Source organism: Falco naumanni, chromosome Z, assembly GCF_017639655.2.
Source record: "Falco naumanni isolate bFalNau1 chromosome Z, bFalNau1.pat, whole genome shotgun sequence".
Classification (NCBI taxonomy): Eukaryota; Metazoa; Chordata; class Aves; order Falconiformes; family Falconidae; genus Falco; species Falco naumanni.
In genome coordinates, this window is record NC_054080.1 from 11,330,759 (window position 1) to 11,350,343 (window position 19,585).

General features: G+C 39.5%; 1 long non-coding RNA gene across 1 annotated transcript; it reads left to right on the plus strand.

The window, feature by feature from the left end:
* Nucleotides 1-287: 287 nt before the first annotated feature.
* Nucleotides 288-15,110, plus strand: LOC121081633. The gene is made up of 3 exons (XR_005825743.1): nt 288-299; nt 12,966-12,970; nt 15,027-15,110. It is a non-coding gene; the product is annotated as an uncharacterized LOC121081633 (long non-coding RNA).
* Nucleotides 15,111-19,585: the final 4,475 nt, after the last annotated feature.

Sequence of the window (19,585 nt, forward strand, 5' to 3'; positions counted from 1 at the left end):
TACTTGCAATGAAAGATTAAAAAATAATTAACCAAAGAGTTTTGGTGAAAATAAATTTTCAATCCGTACCAGAAGTTAAGTGTCTGTGTTACCTGTGTGAGTCTGAAACCAGCTGTAACTGGGAATGTTCATTTCCTGTAAGAAATAACATAGCAGCTTGAAGGATCAGTCTCTTGGTTACCAGAGCATTTGATTAAGGGTTTTGCTTGATAGAGGTGCAGTTGAGCATGAATTAGTTAAAGTCTTTGCACTCCCTTATTAAATGTGACTTTTCATGATATTGCTTAATTAAAATAAAAGTTAAATCATGGAGAAAGGCAGGTGTAGCAAAAAGAATACAGTGAAACAAAGGAAAAAGTTGAAGTTGACAACTACAGAAACATCACTACAAGTCTGTCCTCAGAAACCTCCTGCACTGTAAAGCAAGCCAAAAAGAGAATTTTTACCATAGGTTCTGGGCATTTAAAAATAGTTCTCATATTTTATTGTTATTCAAATTATTTCTTTGGTGAGACATTTGAAAAGTACTTTGAAAAAGCAATTGTGTATCTGGGTTTTAACGTCCAGTGGACTTCTGGAGAAGGACCTGAGTTTCTAGCTATTAAATGAGCCGAAGTAAAATCCTAGTGGGATCTGGATTTCAGGTCAACCTTTGTTACCTGCTTATCTCAAAAATTTAAATCTATGTTGAAAAAGAAGTCCTGTGAAGAAATTATTCAGGTTCTAGTGGTGCATGCAAATGTGTGGCACAATGTCTCCATTGCTGCAGATATTTCTGCTGTTGTAGCCCTGCTGAAGAAGACAGTATTTCTGAACCAATGCATGGTTTCAAGCTGATTGTCTATCTGACTGAGTGGCAAATATCATTAATGTAACATGCCCGCTAACAGGAAATGACTTTATTTCTCAAATCTATATGCACATTATCTAGACATTGATATAATCTGAAAAAAATTACATCCCCAGGCTTGGTGATAAACAAAATAGCATCTCAGATCTGGAAGTTATTTTACAGTAGAATTACGCTCATCTTCTTAAAATATTGGGGAGTGGGGTGTGGGGGGGTGCAAGGAGCAAAGGAACAAACCAAAAAAGTCACAAAAAAGCATGGGAACTGTACTCTTTTTTTTTGTCCCGAGTGTATAAAAAATAATATCATTTTTATGGCAAAAAAGTAACCATATGTACACGATATATAATGATGCATACATCAAGCTATCCACATATCTATATATGTAACTTGCATATGTGTATATAAATACAACAATGCTATATGTATGTGAAATATTTTGTAATGTATGCACATACATTTATATATTTATACATATTTAGACAAATAAATGCATGTTCATACTAGTATTCATATCTAGATTTTGATCTACTTAGACAATTTAGACATCTATACAAGATTATATATTATTATTCCTTACAAATATATCTATGTCTGTATATAACAAATATATGTACATTTAATGAGCAACTACTACAAAATTTCTCCAAATAACTTTCTTCTGTAGAATAACTTTGGTGTCCAGTGGGATTCTCTCAGGTAGTTGTGAACATCCACTGTATCGCATCCAAAAGGAGCAGAGTATCCTCACATATGGATTGAAATAAACCATTATAAAAACAGCTAAAAGAAAATGCTAATGGTGCAATGTTTAAAGCATTTGCTTTTATGATGTGCAGGCAGTTCCAAACCATTTGAAAACTAACTGCCGTAACCTTGGGTGGTTTCTCATGTAGAAAAAGCTGCTGAGCCTCACAAAGCTGCCTAAGGCATGATGCGAAGGGAACATTTCATTCTTCCCATTTGCCAGAAGGCAGTTACCAATTTGTTTTCTGTACAAACTGAGCACGCAGAGTGCCAGTACTAGTGATCTATGCATTAACCCTGCAAAGACACCACCCAGGACTCGGCACACTCACTGAGCAGAAACAAAACCAGGGAAGAGAGCAGCTTCTCAACAAGTAGAGGCAGAAGCCTCAGCATTTAACCACAGCTGCAGCAAAGTCTTTTTCACCGATAACCATCACTTATGCTGCAATTCGTGTTTTCTAGTGGAACAGAAAATACAAATTGTATTGCGTCTTGGAAGTAGGTCTCTGGTATATGATATTGCAGAGCTCTTTTTTCATCAACCACCTCTGAAGTCCAGTTCTCAAGAAAACCTTTCATGGAATAATATTCTCAGAAATATCCTACGTTTGGAAAACAGAACTAGAGAAAGTATCAATGGAACTGATACAGACATCAGCACCCTCTCTCAACCCCCCCAAATGTTTCCCTCGTGTGTGTGAGCTTAACACATTGAACTGCATGCACATCTGGGTGGTTTAGCTGTGGCAAACAGCCAAACGCCCACCCAGCTGCTCACTCACCCTCTTCGGTGAGATGAGAGAACTGTGGGTCTGCTTAAGGACTGGGGCATTGTTTACCATTTACTGTCTTGGGCAAAACACATTTGACTTGGGGAAATGAATTCACTTTTTGCCAAATAAAATAGATCCGAGCAGTGAGAAATGAAGACAAACATTGAAAGGTTTTCTGCCTTAAATACATTTTGACAGAGACACCCCACCCACGGCTGAGGGGCTGGGCTGTGTCCTCTAGGTGGGTCTGTTGGAGCTGGCTGGAACTAGCCATGACCATCCCGGAGCAGCCCCTGGCCTTCTTCCACAGATACCACCCCTGCAGTCCCACCGCTACCAAAACCTGGCCCTGTGCACCCAGTACAACATCTTAATGTCCATCAGACAGAGACAACAGCCAAGGAATAATCTCAGTCTGCACCTGTAGTCTCAGGACAAACAAGTTTTCTTTTTTCTAGACCATCTGCAAGATCCTCTCCAACTTTATTTTTCTGTCTCCAGATTCCATCAGGTTTGTGAAAACCTGAGTGGTCTGTGAGACACTTTGTGCAATGGCATGTTGGTAGCTTCACCTTCTGCAAGAACGGGCAATTTGCAGCACTCCCTTTTTCCTGAAGTACTGAAAACATGCCATTTGATATGTGGTGCTGGGTGCCTGGACTGCAGCATCCTGATTTCTTCTTCCTGTAAGACAATGAAAACAGAAACATCAGTCAGAATGCAAGGCAAATACTTATCTCGTGCTTGCTAAAGGAATCAAGAAAAATTTTCAGAAATCATGTGACAGTCGCTGTGTTCTGTATGTAATGAAGTCTACATTTTCATGTAGTATATGTTTAAAATCCAGGAATTGTTTTCAAAAATGGGTTTTTCCAAAGCTGGAAACAAATATATTTTATGCTTAAATATACATATGATGCTTAAAAATACTGGTTTATAGTATGTATTTGTTAATTTCAAATATTCACCAGACATGATACATATCTAAATACACACAATTTGTGTTAGCAAATAAGATCTAGGGAGTGAAGTCGCGTGGGAGCTATAAATTGTCAGGCCATTAAAGGAAAGAACAGTGAACTCACTTTTGATTGTAAACAGTGGGCAAGACTGAAAAGAACTTTCTTAAATAGCCAGTATTGAAGAAAATATGAAAATATTATTCAATTTCATATTCCTCACAATTGTTCAGTTGTTTTGTTTTTTTTGGTTTTTTTTGTTTGGTTGTGGGGGTTTTTTTTGGAGGAGGGGGTGTGGGGGTGAGGGGGGCAGGGGGCATCTCTCTGTATCTGCCAGTTAAAAGGTCAGTTTCACTCCAAAGTTTGAAATAGAAAAAGAGGATAAATTTAAATAAGGAATTGACATGTAATCTAATCAAGTTACTGCCATGAAATTACTTCACTGGAGATATCACTTTTTTTGTAATAGAAACAAAAAGATCTTTGATGATAAGAACCTATTAAAAAACACCGATATAACTTTTTCATAATCAAACACATCAATGAGTCTTGACTTTATGGTGTGGGGAAAGCATAAATATAGATTAATCTAGAAATTAGGAGTATATCATACTCAAATGAAGGAAAGATCAAAGCTTAGAAGTAGCTGCTAGTTAGGCTGTTTAGAAAGTGTAAATGGATGGGTGGAGAGTCTTTTCTCATTATGAGTAAAAAAGCAAGAATCTTCTGAATTAATCCTATAGTAACATGCACATCAAAGTTGAAATGAGAGAATAAAAATCTTTTAGCAAAGCACAATGCACAGACTTCAGGTGAGCAGGGCTGGGCTTAGGCAGGGGAAGAAGATAAAAATACAGCATACAGGGGTGGGCGGTGCAAAGGAGGAATTTAGGGAAGTTACCAGGGGCCTGTAGGGCTGGTGTCATTCCAGCCAAAGCTCAACTGGATTGAGAGGTTCAAGGGATGCCAAGGGCAACAAGAAGAACTTCTGCAACTGCATTAGTAGTAAAAGGGTGAAAAAGGGAAATGCAGACCCATTGCTGAAAGGTTTGGGTGATTATGTGACAGCAGGCACAGGTGGGGCTGAGCTACCCTGACCTGAAAGGGCTGAAGAGGAAGGAGAAGGACCAACAGTGGATGAGGGATGAGTCAGGGATCACTTGTAAGAATTCAACCCATGCAAGTCAACGTGTCCCATTAGGCCATACTCCATGTGCTGAGATCTGGCTGAAGTCCTTGTAACACTGCTCTCTCTCCTCTTTGAAAGGTCATGGAGGTTGGGAGAGATTCTCAAAGACCAGAGAAGGGCAGTTAATCACACACAGCTTCAAAAAGGCCAAAGGGATGATCCAGAGAACTACAGGTCAGCCAGACTCATGTTGACTCTTGGTAAAATCACAAACTGAGTCTTCTTGGAAGACATTTCTGGGCACATGAAAGAGCAGAAGGGGAATAGGAACAGTCAGTATAGATTTATGGGTAAATCATGCCTGACCCAGGCTGATTACCTTCTGTGATAAAATGACTGTCTTTGTGGATGACAGGGGAGTAGACTTGACTGTCAACACTTTGTGTCACAATCTGCCTGTGTCCAAGTTTTAACATTACAGCCTGGCAATAAGTGGACTACTGCAGGGTGTGTTGTGGACATGTCCTTTTAACATCTCTCAGAGACCTGAAGGACATAATGAAGAGCACTTTAATCAGCTTTGAAGATGACAGCAAGTTTCAAGGGCTAGTCAATACACATGAGGGGAGGGTTGTCATCCTGATGGGCTGGACAGAGGGGAGGAAAAGGCCAACAGGGTCCCCATAAAATTCAGGCAGGAGCAATGGGCAGTCCTGCCTTTGGAATGCAGACCCCTGGCAGCAGTTCTGCTAGGGACTGGAGAAGGATCCTCTGCTTATCATGTGTCATGCTTCATCTGGGTACCATGTCCTGTTTGGGCTCCTAGGCAGAAGACACATTGATAAAGCAAAGGAGTTCAAGGGGGACCATTAGGACAGTGGGGCTGGAGCACTTGCCCTGCGAGGAGGGGCTGCAGGGTTGGGCCTGGTTCAGCATGGAGCACAGACAACATCAGGACACCCAGAAAGAGAATGGACTAAGGAGGCGAAGACAGGCTCCTTGCAGATGTGCCTGGTGGGATTGTGTGGTCCAAACAGGAATGGAGTCTGACAACATGTTATAAAACAAAGCTTTATTGAAGCAGAAGGAAAATCAAGCAACAGCACACCCATATGGCGACTCACCCTATCCCTGACAGCAAACACAGGATCATAAGCGGTGCATTGGCTCCAGTGGACTCCCAGGGACACTTGGTGTCTGGGTCATCTGGCCGCAACAGCCAATCATGCAAATGCCTTTTGGATGGCATCATCTGGAGATAAAGTTTTCTACCCATGAAGACAGCCAGTCAGTGGAGCAGGTTTCCCAAAGAGGTTGTATCATCTCTGTCTTTGGAGGTTTTCAAGAATCATATGGAAAAAGCCCTGAGCATCCTGGTCTGATCTCCTGACCCTGCTTTGAGCAGGAGGTTATACCTGAGACCTGAGATCCCTTCCAGTCTGAATTATCTCTGTGATCCTAAGACTTTTCACATGCATATGAGGGAAATGCAAAGGATACATGAGGAAGAACATGACTGGTGGTGTCAAAACAGAGTTAGCACATGAACATCTATGTTTCTGATATTTCATTTGTTCTGAATATCTCTGTTAAAAATAAACGCAAATGCAAAGGTTTTTCATGTATTTCCTGTCCCCTAGCAGAGGGAGTCAGTTCTAATGATCTGACCAAGAAAACACATAGCTGAAGTCCATAGAAAAAGGAGAGAAACTCTGAAAAATGTAATTATTTACAGTGCTAATAAGAATGACTTTATGTAAATACAAAATTCATTACAAGTAAGGAGAAGTTTAGGTTCTAGGATAGGATGGACTGTTTCATAAGAAACTCTGTTTCATCAATGGAAATTCATCTCCACCAGAATAGTCATTGCGTCAATGCAGATGACATTGAATTACAAATGACATTCTTTTTCAAATGAAAGCTCGGTATTTTCCTATATTAAGCAAAATATTTTGAAAATTTTAATATGACAGTTTGCGATTTGCTATGTTGTTTTCATTATAATATTGCTACACTGAATTGAATGCTTTACCATTCTTCTGACACTGAACATACTGTTTTGCTGAAACTGTGAGAGGTAATTGAATTACATTCTTAATTTTTTTTTTCTTGCACAGCCAAGAACTGAAAAGACTGAAAATTGTACTCTAGTGAGAAGCTCATCTTGAATAAGTTTTATGCTTTCCTAAAGGGCCAGGGCTTATTTTCTTATGAACTTATCCGAATCTTTCAAATGAAGGAACAGGACCAAGGAGCAATATCATTTAGTAATAGAATACAGTAGTAGTAGCAGTAGTACGTGATTTCCATCATTACTCAGGCTTTCTTTCTGTTAATTACTCCTTCAGAATGGCATGAAGAATATCTGCTACTGATGAAAACATGTACCAGCTTGAACTATACAATGCTTCCTACAGAGTGAGCTATGGTCAGCAGCTGGCACACTGAATTGTCCTAGTCACATGCCTCATCTCAGAATCTATCACATTCATTTAAAACCACAACTTTTGTGATATAGCTGCCCAGTTAGTTTTATTTCATAAAATACAGTGTAGTTCCAATGTAACTTTTCAAGAAAGGCCCCAGTAATTTAAAGGCTTGATCTAATTTCAAAAATTACTAGGCCCACTTCTGCCCCACAAGATATCTTATTTTAATTGGATTTTTTGTTAGCTATCATGGATCTGAGCTTTAGACTTGTTGCATGCTAATGGAGTTTAAGCTTGAAGCCACTTCTCTCTTTTGACAATTCTTAAAAAATATTTCAGGTTTGTAGTACTTTGCAGTTCGTAAACGAAAATAATTACTTCACAGAGATTTATTTTGAGTGTTGGTTCAATTTTTTCAAGTACACCTAATAACAGCAAAGTATTAAATTATGCATCATGTTTCACGGTTGAATACCTTGATGTTTTCAAGACTTCAAGTCAATTTTCAAAACACTTTCAAAGTTTTGGCTGGTTTATATAATGATTTGTTTGAAAGGTATCACAAGTACACAGCATCTTGAATAAATCTGATGTGAGATCACAATTAATGTGATGGGAACACAACAGCATTTTGATGCACAAATAGGTAAGAGAGGAATCAAGGAAATAAAGAGGGGTTGTTGATGGCTAGAATGTCTAGCCTCTGACTAATTCTTCTTCACATGTTATCAATTACTCTCCATTAACGATATCAATTCCAATACAAAGTCAATTACACTAGTGTTTTGTATCAGAAATACAGGAATGCACATATTTATGGCCACACAAAAAGATACTTTTCTCAGAGGTACTCAGAAACAAACTACTTCTCCTGCCCACAATGTTTCAGCTCATAACATCAAACCTCTTTAAGCTGGGTGTATGTTTTCCATAGTCAGTGTAAATAACATGGACAAGATTTTTTAAACTGTTTTCCTACGTACCATAAAGGCAGATATCCATGTGTTGGAGTCATAAATCATGCTGTTCAAAATGACAACTCATTAAAATACTTTCTGTCTCTCATTTATTATTTCTTGCCCCTCTCCTTGACCAGCTTTCTTTTCTTTTACCTTACTCTTCCTCCTCTGCACACACCAATTGAAATGAAATCACCAGGTGTTCTTCTTCTCTATGGAGCCAAAATTATACCCTTAAAGATGGTAACAGCCTCATTCTTGCCTCTGATGGGAACATTGCAAAGAAAATGACTATTTATTTGAGGAACTTATGGAAATTTTTTTTCATCTGTCTTGAGTACAGAAGAGGGTACTGTTTGCTGTCCCATTTTCTTCTTTTTTCCATCTTTCCAGAATAATATCTCTGTCAAATATTTCCCCCTTTTCCATTATCATGGTGCAGCTGAAAAACCAAAAGACAGGAAAGAAAATAAAGCATCATGGCTTTGAAGCAAAGCAGCTTCACATTTTGCTTCTTCAAAGTGACCCACATTTTATAAGTTAACTTTGTTGAGTTTTCGCTATATATCATACATGAAACAGTAAGTAATTGCTCTATGAATTAAAACATAATGAGAATCCATTTCCTTTGGGACCATACTGCTTGCCCGACAATGTTATTGTGGTGTTTAATGGAAAAGAATCTTAAATCAGACAGAAAACTACATTTGTTCTCACAGGGTGGTGCTGCTGATTTCCATGAGGCTGCTTTTTACAGAATGCATTACACCATGCATGCAAAAATTATAGTATTTAGGCATTCATTAGTGTGATGGCATTGGATTTTTTATGCCCAAACCAGCAGTAGTATATGTCACATACCCTAAGGAGCATAGTTTGTACATTTGGTGGTTTAGAAGTTATTTTTCTTCTTTACTTCTTTGGATTTCCTCTAAGTGGCAGTTCACAACTGTCCTTGCAACGAATTGCATCATCTCCAAGGAAGGTGAAGGGAACTGGACAAGGATACTCTTGAATGTCTCCCTGTGTCCTCATTCACTGTCTATTCTTGTTTCCATCAAGAGGGAGTCTGTAGCTGTGAGACAAGAGCATCCAACAAGGCAGCCAGCTTCTAACTATCAAGGTACAAAATACTGGTCACTCCTTCCCGCTGGTGGTGGGAAAGAGGGTGTTTTAGGTATCTTATTGCTAGGCATGGCCTAGAATTATTTGAATCTAATAACACAGTACTGTATTTATTAACCTCTCAGCTAGAACTTTTCTCCTTGCTAGCCCCCTCTGCCATTGGTCTCTGCAGATACAATATGCAGTAAGCATACACTGAGAGTATCCTGCAAGCAATCATTGTGGATGATCTTTTCTGATCATCTGTTCTATCATTGGAGAACCAGCCTGATTATCCAGTTGCTTCACTGGGAACATCTAAAGTGTCTGCATTAAGAAGCCAGGCTACGAAAATGCAATTGCTAAAAACCCTACTGGAAACACAGCATGCAAGTATCTCATATCTTCACTTGCAAAAACATGTTTTATTGATATTAAGACGACCTCAAGTGCTAAGGGGAATTGCAGACTCTTGGGCTTAGTTCTAATTATTTCAGAGAAAGAAAGAGACTGAATCCCCTTTCAAAGGAGCTGCCAACCTTCAATCTACCAAATCTTCAATCTACCAAAAAAGCATGAGCATTGATAGAAAGTGTTCCTTGTTGTCAGACACCTCCAAAGAAGCCATGCTCAGTTAACTCATCATTAGTGAGCACCTTTAACTGGAACAGTTTACGGGTAAGTTCTAGATGCCTGTTTTGTTAAAATCTTTTATGAAGATGACTCCATCGCTATGGTAAGTTATTTCCTGACACAGAAGCACTCAATAGGAAAGACCACTTGTTCAGCTCTGGAAGAGATCCTGTTGATTAATTAGGAGAAGATAAATGTGGAAGGCAACAAGAAGCCATCCAACCCAACAGCACTTATAGCTTCTTGTTCCAAAGAGGGCATAAGGCAAGGTCCTTTTCACAGGACCCATCAGGGCCCAGTTGCAGGGGTGCGCTCAGCTCAGCTGCAGCCCTGACTTGAGTTACCTTTCAGGTTTGTCCCAGAAAGTGTCTCCCATTTCCAGCCTCTTCATTTAAGTGGAAATAGGGCATAAGGCAGAACTTAACATTCAAACTAACATGGAAGGCATGGTAACAAACAGGAGCCTGAGTTTAATAAAAAATCCAAAATTAAATCTGAGATTTCTTTTGATTTATTTACACATATACTACCTACCTGTTTTGTTGACTTCAGAGAGGGGAGAAATAATGAAACAGGAGATTAAAACAGCTCATGGAGGCAGTGAGCTGTGAGGAAGACTCAAAATTTAAGATGTAGCTTTCAGCCTTAGTTTCATATAGACTAGATGATCTCAAATAATTAGACACACTCCACTGCAGGAAATCTGCCACAAATTTGCCTGTGTACAGGACGTTCAGAAATGAACTCAGAAATGGAAGCCTCCCTTTCACTCCTAACTTCATGGCAGAAACCTCTTCCCTTGTCCTTGCATTTTCCAGCAGCGCAGAGGGCTGTTTCAGTATAATGTCATGCTGTTTAGGCAAGCGATTTCCCAAGGTAGGGAGTGATATTAATCAAGTCACTGTGACAATTCATCAAGGGAGAATGATACAAATCAGAACAGGGCATGTTTTCTTCTCCTTCTGCTGCTATGGAGCAGAAAAAAAATATCTCCAAAGCAAGCTACCCCAGAAGGTATTATTTTGAAACAACAAAGAAACAATCACTACGTGGCAAGAGAAACCTTTAAGTAGACCAGCAGCCTAGGCTGAAAAATAAAAACTGAGGAAGCCTTGCAGCTGAAGTACTCAAAAGGGCACACTTAAGAGGATTAAACCCAAAAGAACTACTCTGCCATGACTCTGATCTAATCTGTGGAAGACAAACTGTGAGAAAACTTTTTTTTTTTCTCAACCAAGCCATGCTTCATCTGACAATATATTAAAAATAACAAAAATGCATATCTGAAACTCACTACCAGAATAACTATACACAAAACGGTGTCCTTTATCCTGTTTTTCATAGCAACCTTTTCTGCATGCAACTTCCTCAGGCATGCAAGACCCCATATGATAGAAAACAATCAATTAGCAACAGCAAACAGAAAATGAAGCCTAAACAACCTTATATTTATTCTGGAAGAAGATTATTCTAGAAGGTTCCAACATGCCATATTGACATAATTCATAGTGAATAGGGGAGTGAGTATGTGCACCACTGCATTTTGCTGGAGGCAAATAGACCAACTTGAATTTTTGTATGTATCTTATCAATTAGGCTTAATCAGTAATAATAGGGGCTCTTCGTTAACTCAGGCAGTCAAGCACTGTTTTGTCAGAAGGAAAACTTGCAACAAATTCACTTAGCACCCTATGCATCAAGGTTACAGGACGTACATACTGTCTGTGCTATAAACAAGCAAAAGGGTTTAAAAGTTATGCATAGAGAACTGTTTCTCACTTGCATTCAGAACAAACTGTTTAAAACGGGAATGAAAACATTTTTATGATCCTCCAAAAATTCTTGACATTTTCAAACCTTCAAAAAAGTTTGAAAAGCAAAAATCTTGTTCAAATCAAATTAGAGGGAGTCAAGCTAATACTTTGTTTCAGTAATTCTGAAGGCTTGTTATATTTCATCTATAGTACTTGCTATAAATCATGCTTCAACTCCAAATAACCATTTGTTTTGTGTATTTTCAAAGCTTTTCTTTAAATTGAAATGTTTGCTTTTACACTTGTTTTTGGTAATAATAATCTCACTGAAAGAGACCTTTATACCAATCACATTGTGTTTTAACAACTCAAGTATTTTGCACAGAAAAAGTAATTTGACAAATATTCAGCCAGCTGTCCTTCTATTGATGTGTCTGAAGGGTATCTTTTTGCAAGGCTTGTCTCTGAAATGTTCATCCCATAATCAAAGTATATTGAAATAAATCTTATTTATCACATACAATCGGAGGAAATTTAAGTACCTTCTCTGTGGCACAGGCCGTGCAATCACCTTATCATATCTTGGCACCGTTATAGATATAGTTTAAAATCACAGGACTATCAGGTACCTAAAAAATATTTTGATTTACAGAGGTACATATTTGCTTTAGTTGCATATCTTTGTACTGTTAGCAGTCTCTAGGATACCACTTCATTTACTAAAATGTAGATATAGCACTTCCATTGAGTCCCATTAAAGTTCTGAAACCAAACGCCATTCACAACAAAATTACCGGATTATTTCTTTGAATAGCTGGCTGTGATTGATAAATGTGCACTGTGTTTGATAACAGCAAGAGGATGAATATACTGAGGAATATCACATTAATGGTGTGATAATGTTACTGTAAAGGGTAGTCGGTTAACTCTCAGTCATTCAATTTTGACAGAAACATGTTGGGAGTATCCCACATCACCTACACTCTGAAATTTCAATCATTGTCCTCCTTGCCTTTTCTGACTCAGTTCTTCAGAATTTTTTTATCTGGCTCCTTTCAATTTCCTTCTCGTTTTCTTCAAAACTCAAAAAGGAAGACACTACAGTATAAATTACTCCAGTTTTGCCCTCAAATATTTCTTTCTTCCTCTGAATAACAATTATCCACACACCCTCAGAATATCTTCATAGCACAGTGAAAATAAACGAAAAAAATCAAAAGTTTAATGTACCAAGGAAGAATACAGACTTTTTAGAAAGGACAGGCACAAGAGGTGAGGAGGAGGTGCCATTCTCTATGTCCAGCTGGAGTGCATAAAACTCCACCGGAGGATGGCTGAGGAGCCAACTGAGAGCTTATGGGTCAGAGTTAAAGGGAGGGCAGGGACAGGTTACATTACAGTGGGGGTCTGCCGCAGGCCACCTGACTAGGAAGACTGAGTGGATGAGGCCCTCTACAGACAGATAGGAGCTACCTCATGTTCACAAGCCCTGGTGCCCATGTGGGACTTCAACCACCTCAATGTCCGTTAGGCACACATACAACAGGGCACAGGCAATGCAGGAGGTTCACAGAACATGCTGATGATATCTTCCCACCCCAGGTGATAGAGGAGCCAAAGAGGAGAGGTGTCACGCAGCCACCAAAAAGGAGGGGCTGGTAGGGAATGTGAAGTGCAGGGGCAACTTTGGCTGCAGTGACCATGAAATGGTGGAATTCAAGATCCTTAGAGAAGTGAGAAGGACGCATAGCAAGCTCACTACCTTGGACTTCAGGAGAGCAGACTTTGGCTTCATGGATCTGCTTGGAAGAGTACCATTGGATAGAGCCCCGGAGAGAAGAGAGGCCCAAGAAAGCTGGCTAATATCCAAGGATGACATCTTCCAAGCTCAGAAGCGGTGTGTCCCAGCAAACAGGAGGTCAGGCAAAAATGCAAGGAGGCCTGTGTGGATGAATTTATTCTGAGCTCCTGACCACCATAAAACACAAAAAGGAAGCCTAAATAGAGTGGAAGCAAGGACAGACAACTTGGGAGGAATACAGAGAAATTATCTGAGCAGCCAGAGATCAGGCTAGGAAAGCCAAAGCCCAGATAGTTTTAAATCTGGCCAGGGACATCAAGGGCAAGAAGAAAAACTGCTACAGGTACATCAATGACAAAAGGAACACTCGGAAAAACATGGGCCATCTGGAAGGAAACAGGAGACCTGGTTACCCAAGAAGGTAAGGAAGGCTGAGGTACTCAATGATTTTTGTGCCTCAGACTTCACCAGAAGGTGCTGGAGCCACACCATCCAAGTTGCAGAAGCACAGGCAGAGACTGGGAGAATTAAGAACTGCCCGCTATAAGAGAAGATGATGTTGGAGACCACCTAAGGAACCTGAGGGTGCACAAGTCCATGAGACCTGATGAGATGCATCAATGGGTGCAGAAGGAACTGGCAGATGAAGTGGCTAAAGCCACTATCCATCATATTTGAGAATATGTGGCAATCTAGTGAAGTTCCCACCAACTGGAAAAGGGGAAACATAACCCTCATTTTTAAAAAGTGGGGAAAAAAAGAAAGACCCAGGGAACAACAGGCCAGTCAGTCTCACCTCTGAACCTGGCAAGAATGGAGCAAATCCTCCTGGAAACCATGTTAAGGCACATGGAGAACAGAAAGATGACTGATGACAGCCAATATGGCTTCACTAAGGGTAAATCATGCCTGACAAATTTAGTGGCCTTCAGCAGGTTTACAGAGTTGGTGGATAACAGAAGAGCAACCCATGTCATGTACCTGGAGTTGTGCAAAGCTTTTAACACTGTCCTGCCCAATACCGTTGTCTCTAAACTGGAGAGACATGAATTTGACAGGTTGAACCTCAGTGGATAAGGAATGGCTGGATGATCACAATCAAAGAGTTGTGGTCAACAGCTCGATATCCAAGTGTAGACCAGTGATCAATGCCATTTCTTAGGGGTTGGTGTTGGGACTGGTGCTGTTTAACATCTTTCTCAGCAACATGGACAGTGCGGTCAAGGGCACCGTCACCAAGTCTGGCAACAACACCAAGCTGTGCAGTGCAGTCAACATGCTAGAGAAAAGAGATGCTATCCAGAGGGACCTTGATAGGTTTGAGAGATGGGCCCATGCAAACCTCATGGTAAACAAAAGGTCCTGCAAACGGGTCAGTACAACTCCTAGCATCAATACAGGCTGGGCAGAGAATGGATTGAGAGCAGCCCTGAGGAGAAAGATGTTGGGATGCAAGTGGGTGAAAAGCTCAGCGTGGCCCAACAATGTGTCTGCAGCCCAGAAAGCCAACCGTATCCTGGGCTGCATCAAAAGAAGTGTGACCAGCAGGTCAAGGCAGGCAATTCTCCCCTCTAGTCTGGTCTTGTGAGAACCCACCTGGAGTACCTGGCGTGTTCAGCTCTGGAGCTCCCAACATAAACAGGACATGGATCTGTTGGGGGGAGTCCGGAGCAGGGCCATGAAGATGATCAGAGGGCTGGAGCACCTCTCCTACAAATGCAGGCTGAGGGAGTTGGGCTTGTTCAGCCTGGAGAAGAGAAGGCTCCAGGGAGACCCTATAGCAGCTTTCCAGTACCTAAAGGGAGCCTACAGGAAAGGCGGAGAGGGACTTTTTCAAGGGTATGTAGTGATGGGACAAGGGGTAATAGCTTGAAACTGCCAGTAGGTTTAGATTAGTTATTAGGAAGAAACTCTTTACTGTGAGGGTGGTGAGGCACTGGCACAAGTTTCCCAGAGAAGCTGTGGAGGCCAGGCTGGAGGGGGGCTGGAGCAGCCTGCTCTAGTGAAAGGTCGGAAGGAAGTTCATGGCAGAGGGATTGGAACTAGGTGATCTCTAAGGCCCCTTCCAACCCAAACCATTCTATGATTCTATGATTCTATGTGTGTACATGGCTCTGAGACTCTAGGAATACTTTCTAAGTATGGGAAATACTATTACAATTGTCTCCAGCATCTGAATATTAAAGTCTACTGTCATTTTTGGCTGACTTTTTGATTCAGAGTTTAATGGAAGAGAAGCTGGTCCTATTGCAAATGTAATTCAGCAGTTATTTTCCAATTTCAGTGAAGACCACAAACCAAAGGAATTAGTTTATGGTGTGTTATGCAGGCAAGATTATTATCTGATGTACTGGAGAAAATGGCCAAGGTGCTTGTGGTACTACATAGACAGACTTTTTCCTTCTGTATTAAAGGATTTGAATCCATAAGTTTAGGGTTTCTGTTATGCTGACTAGTCTTGACCTCAGCGGTTTTATTTTAATGTGTCTAACCTCATCTTCTCATGGTACCATGTCTTCAATACACTCCTTGTGATCAAGACTACTAAAACATTATTTCTGGCATTAATCATACCTTTTTGTGTAAAGGAGCTTCCTTGTAAGTGGAGAAGAGTACATATAGTTCTGTCTTTAAAAAAAGAGATGCACAACAAATTCATTACCCTGTATCCTAACGTGTGTTGATCTGTGTTTTGCACTATGTTCAAAAAAATGAATGCATAGCCTTCTAATTAGTTGTGATGTATCAGCAGTGAAAATGAGTTAAGCCATCATCTTCTCTCTGTCATTGGATTCAAGGGGAAAATCTTCCTGACAAAAAGCAGATTTAGGAAAGGATTAATCAGCTGTGCCTAGTTAGACATAGTAAAGGATGGCAGTTAGATGTAAAACTCTTGTTACAGATTTGCTAATAAGTTAAGATTGATTGACTTTATTTGATTGATTATTTGATTTTATAAAATCAATTATGTAGTAGAAATATAGAAGGATAAGAAATATATTTTAATGAAACTTATAGTTAACATAGTAAAAGCTGTTATAAGAATCCCATGTACAGCCCCGTACCAAGGCCGGAGGAATTGGTCAGAATCACCTAGTAGGAATGTCTAGAACTTAGATAACAGACTTAAGATTTGAGATGATTGTTTATATGTAACCTAGGAGAATGTACTAAAATGTCAAAATGAGAATTAATGCAAACTGGCGAAAGTCGAGTGAAGCAACCCGTAGTTGCCGGCCAAGAAACAATTACCTTAAGTGAAAGGTAATTCCGGCAGGGGGAGAACACGACCACCGACTCATGTACCACCTACCCAAATCGTACCCCAGACCCATTTCTGGACCTTTCTAACCTTTACTGCGCAGAATCAGATATGGGAGGAGAGTATGTTATTATTTATGGAAAATATTATGATTATGAATTAATACTTAATGAATATGTATGAATGATTTCTATATAAGGTGTATGATTTTGAAGCTTGGTGTGCGTTGATCGTGAGAGGACTCACTCATGCACCCGGCCGTCAATAAAGAAGTGTCTGCTTATCTACATCACATTGGTGTCAATAAGTTCTTCATTCTGAGATTTTGGTAACACTCTGTGGCTCCTAATCTGTCCTTTCAGACATGTCAAAAACATTCTGTGCAGTACATTTTAATTGATACTTGAGAAAATAGGATTTAATAGAAAGCCTTTAATATGACTGGAGTTGTATTTACATAAGAGAGTGTGGCTGAGACAAACATAAATCTAAATTTATGGACAATTATATTGCTGTCCCTCCGAAATCAGACTTGTGATCTGTATTATTGGTGTGATTGCATTGTGTTACAGAAACTAGAGTATTCATTTACGTACATGGAAGATCCACTCTTATTTTCCAGTTAAATTCATAAGTAGGTAGGGGGAACTGGGGGAAGCTGGGACAGAGGGAGCAGAGAGGGATTAGTTAATCATCACAAATGACTGGACTTAGTATTCTCTATATCAAATTCCTTTTTCTATTCAAGAATGACAAATTATATTTATTTCTTTGATTGCACAAATATTTCCCCCATACATCTGGCACATATGTGCACTACATGAGTGTTTTTATCATTCATTCATAGTGAATATATTGCTTTTTATGCACAAGTGTATTATGTTTTGTGGACAGCTCTATGATTTTATCGAACTGTGGAATATTAATCCCATGGCAAGCTGTTATATAAATTTAACACCTCAATATTTTTGTGATTTTTATTTAGCACCATAGCAGATAAATTAAGAAGAAAGTAATAGGAATAGTAAAAAAGAATGAGATCTATTTCAAGAGATCACATCAGCCACAATGATAATAAAATGAAGAAGATAAAATTAGTGGCACTCAGAATGAGGCAGAATCAATACAAAATACACAAATTCATAAACTAGAAGCACAACACTTTGCCAGAAGTTGAGGAGGAAGCCAGTATTTCATAAAAGATCAGGCTGTTACCCATAGAGGGTGAAAGCCTTTTTTCTCATAAAAGGTAATATATTTCTGCTCAAACAGCTCCATCAAATAAGTGAACCAATTTGTTGCACAAGTAGCAATGTGGCAAGAGTATCTGTCTCCAGACGTGGTCCATGACTGCTAAGCTTGCTAGCTAAGGGGTAAATCACTGTTATGGCTCAGTTTTGTGAATGGCACAGACGATGCTGGTCCAGGATATTAAGTGGGGATAAACAGAGGGTGTGGGGAATAGATCAGGCAGATGTCACTTTTGCTGTGGTAACCTTACACACACACAATTTCTTTGGACCAGAATGAGTGGTGAGAAGAGAGGAAAACATGTCCTATAATGAACTAGTGTATGTACAGTTTGTGCTGCAGACTGCAGGGCACAAAACAGCTGGAAAAAAGGAGGTTTGCAAGGCACATTTCAGCCCGCTGCAGTTGGCTCCAGAAGCAGTTTCCTGGATGGTGAAAAATGGCAGAAAGACGCCCTTCCGGGTTCTGCGCATGAAAGCTGCTCCTGATGTAGTGCTTGGGAGATGTTTCTCTAGCTGTTCATGGATTATTTTTCTTTTCCTAACTCTCTGTTACTCACCTAGTGCTTTGTCAAGGAGTTCACTGAGTGCTCTTTCTGTATGGCAGTCGCATAGTCAGTGGGGATTTCATAGGATAAAATTTTCAAAAACATTTGCTGTTGGCCCGATCTTGTCCTCACTGATACCACTGAGAATTTTACCATTGAATCCCAAACAGTAAGGGGTCTGGCTGCTTGAATTTTGCCTCTTGTCATTTCCTTCAAAATCAACAATGCTTCTATGGATATGTACTATTTGCTCATGAAAATTATATTAGCACCTCTCTGAAGTTTTTGATTAGAAGAACATTTTGTATTTTACAAAACACTAAGTAATTTTCTTCTTCCAGGGAGTAATTTATTCTGTCAACAACAAAAAAAGCTCATCCCTCAGTTTAAACATTGCTAGGTGTTCAATTGTCATTTTTACAGGTGTCCTCAAGCAGACATTTCACTGGAATGAGGCTGTGGCAGAAAGATGCCTATTACTAGCAAAAATACTATTGTCAGAAAAAAACATTTCCTCCATTTATTTTAAAGCTTCCTTTGGATTTCAAAATTGTAGGAGTTGAAACTCTGGTTAAAAGGAAATCCAAAGCTCCTGTTCAAAAGACAAGCATATTTGTACCTTATAGATGTTCGCTTGTCCTGTATTCCTGTGATTTTTCTGTGATTCTGTCCTTTGAATCCAGCTCATTGACTCAGATGTTAGAGCTGTGATCAGAAATACTAAACCCAGGTGGGGCTTCTGGCTTCCTGTATGGTTAACCCTGTTCAAGACAGGAAATCCGAGTAACATTTATGAGAGCTCTGTAAGTGTCCATACTGTCCAAATTTGACTATTCCATTTAGAACAGAAATTTATTTGTGTGATTCTTGAATGTTGTAAAGATTTAAGGTTCCAGAAAAAAGATGTTTTCCTTTATTAACAAGCATATTAGACCCAAGATGATTGTTTAATTACCTCAATGTCCGGATTTCTGGACACCCTTCTAGTGTATAAACCTGAAGTTTGAAAGCCACCACACCATTACATAGTCTACAAAGGCTTTATTACAACTACTCAATGTCTATAGTTGGGATCTGGCTAGCCAGTCATCTTTCTTTCCATAACCCGCTGTATCTTTCCGTGGGTTTCCTAAGTTCCTTTAGTCAGAGGCTATATGCAAAAGTGATTAGTGAATATACAACTCTTCTGTTATTATATACTATTATTGCTTAGTCAAATATACGTTTAAATTCTGGATGCTTCTAAGAGTTAAAATAATAGTGATTTAAGTATGGGAAAGGATCGTTAATGAGCAGACTTCCAGGGATCCTCTGATCATCTCATTATTTTCTTTCTTGCTTAAACATAGCTTAAGCATTTTATTAATTCAAAGGTTTGCAG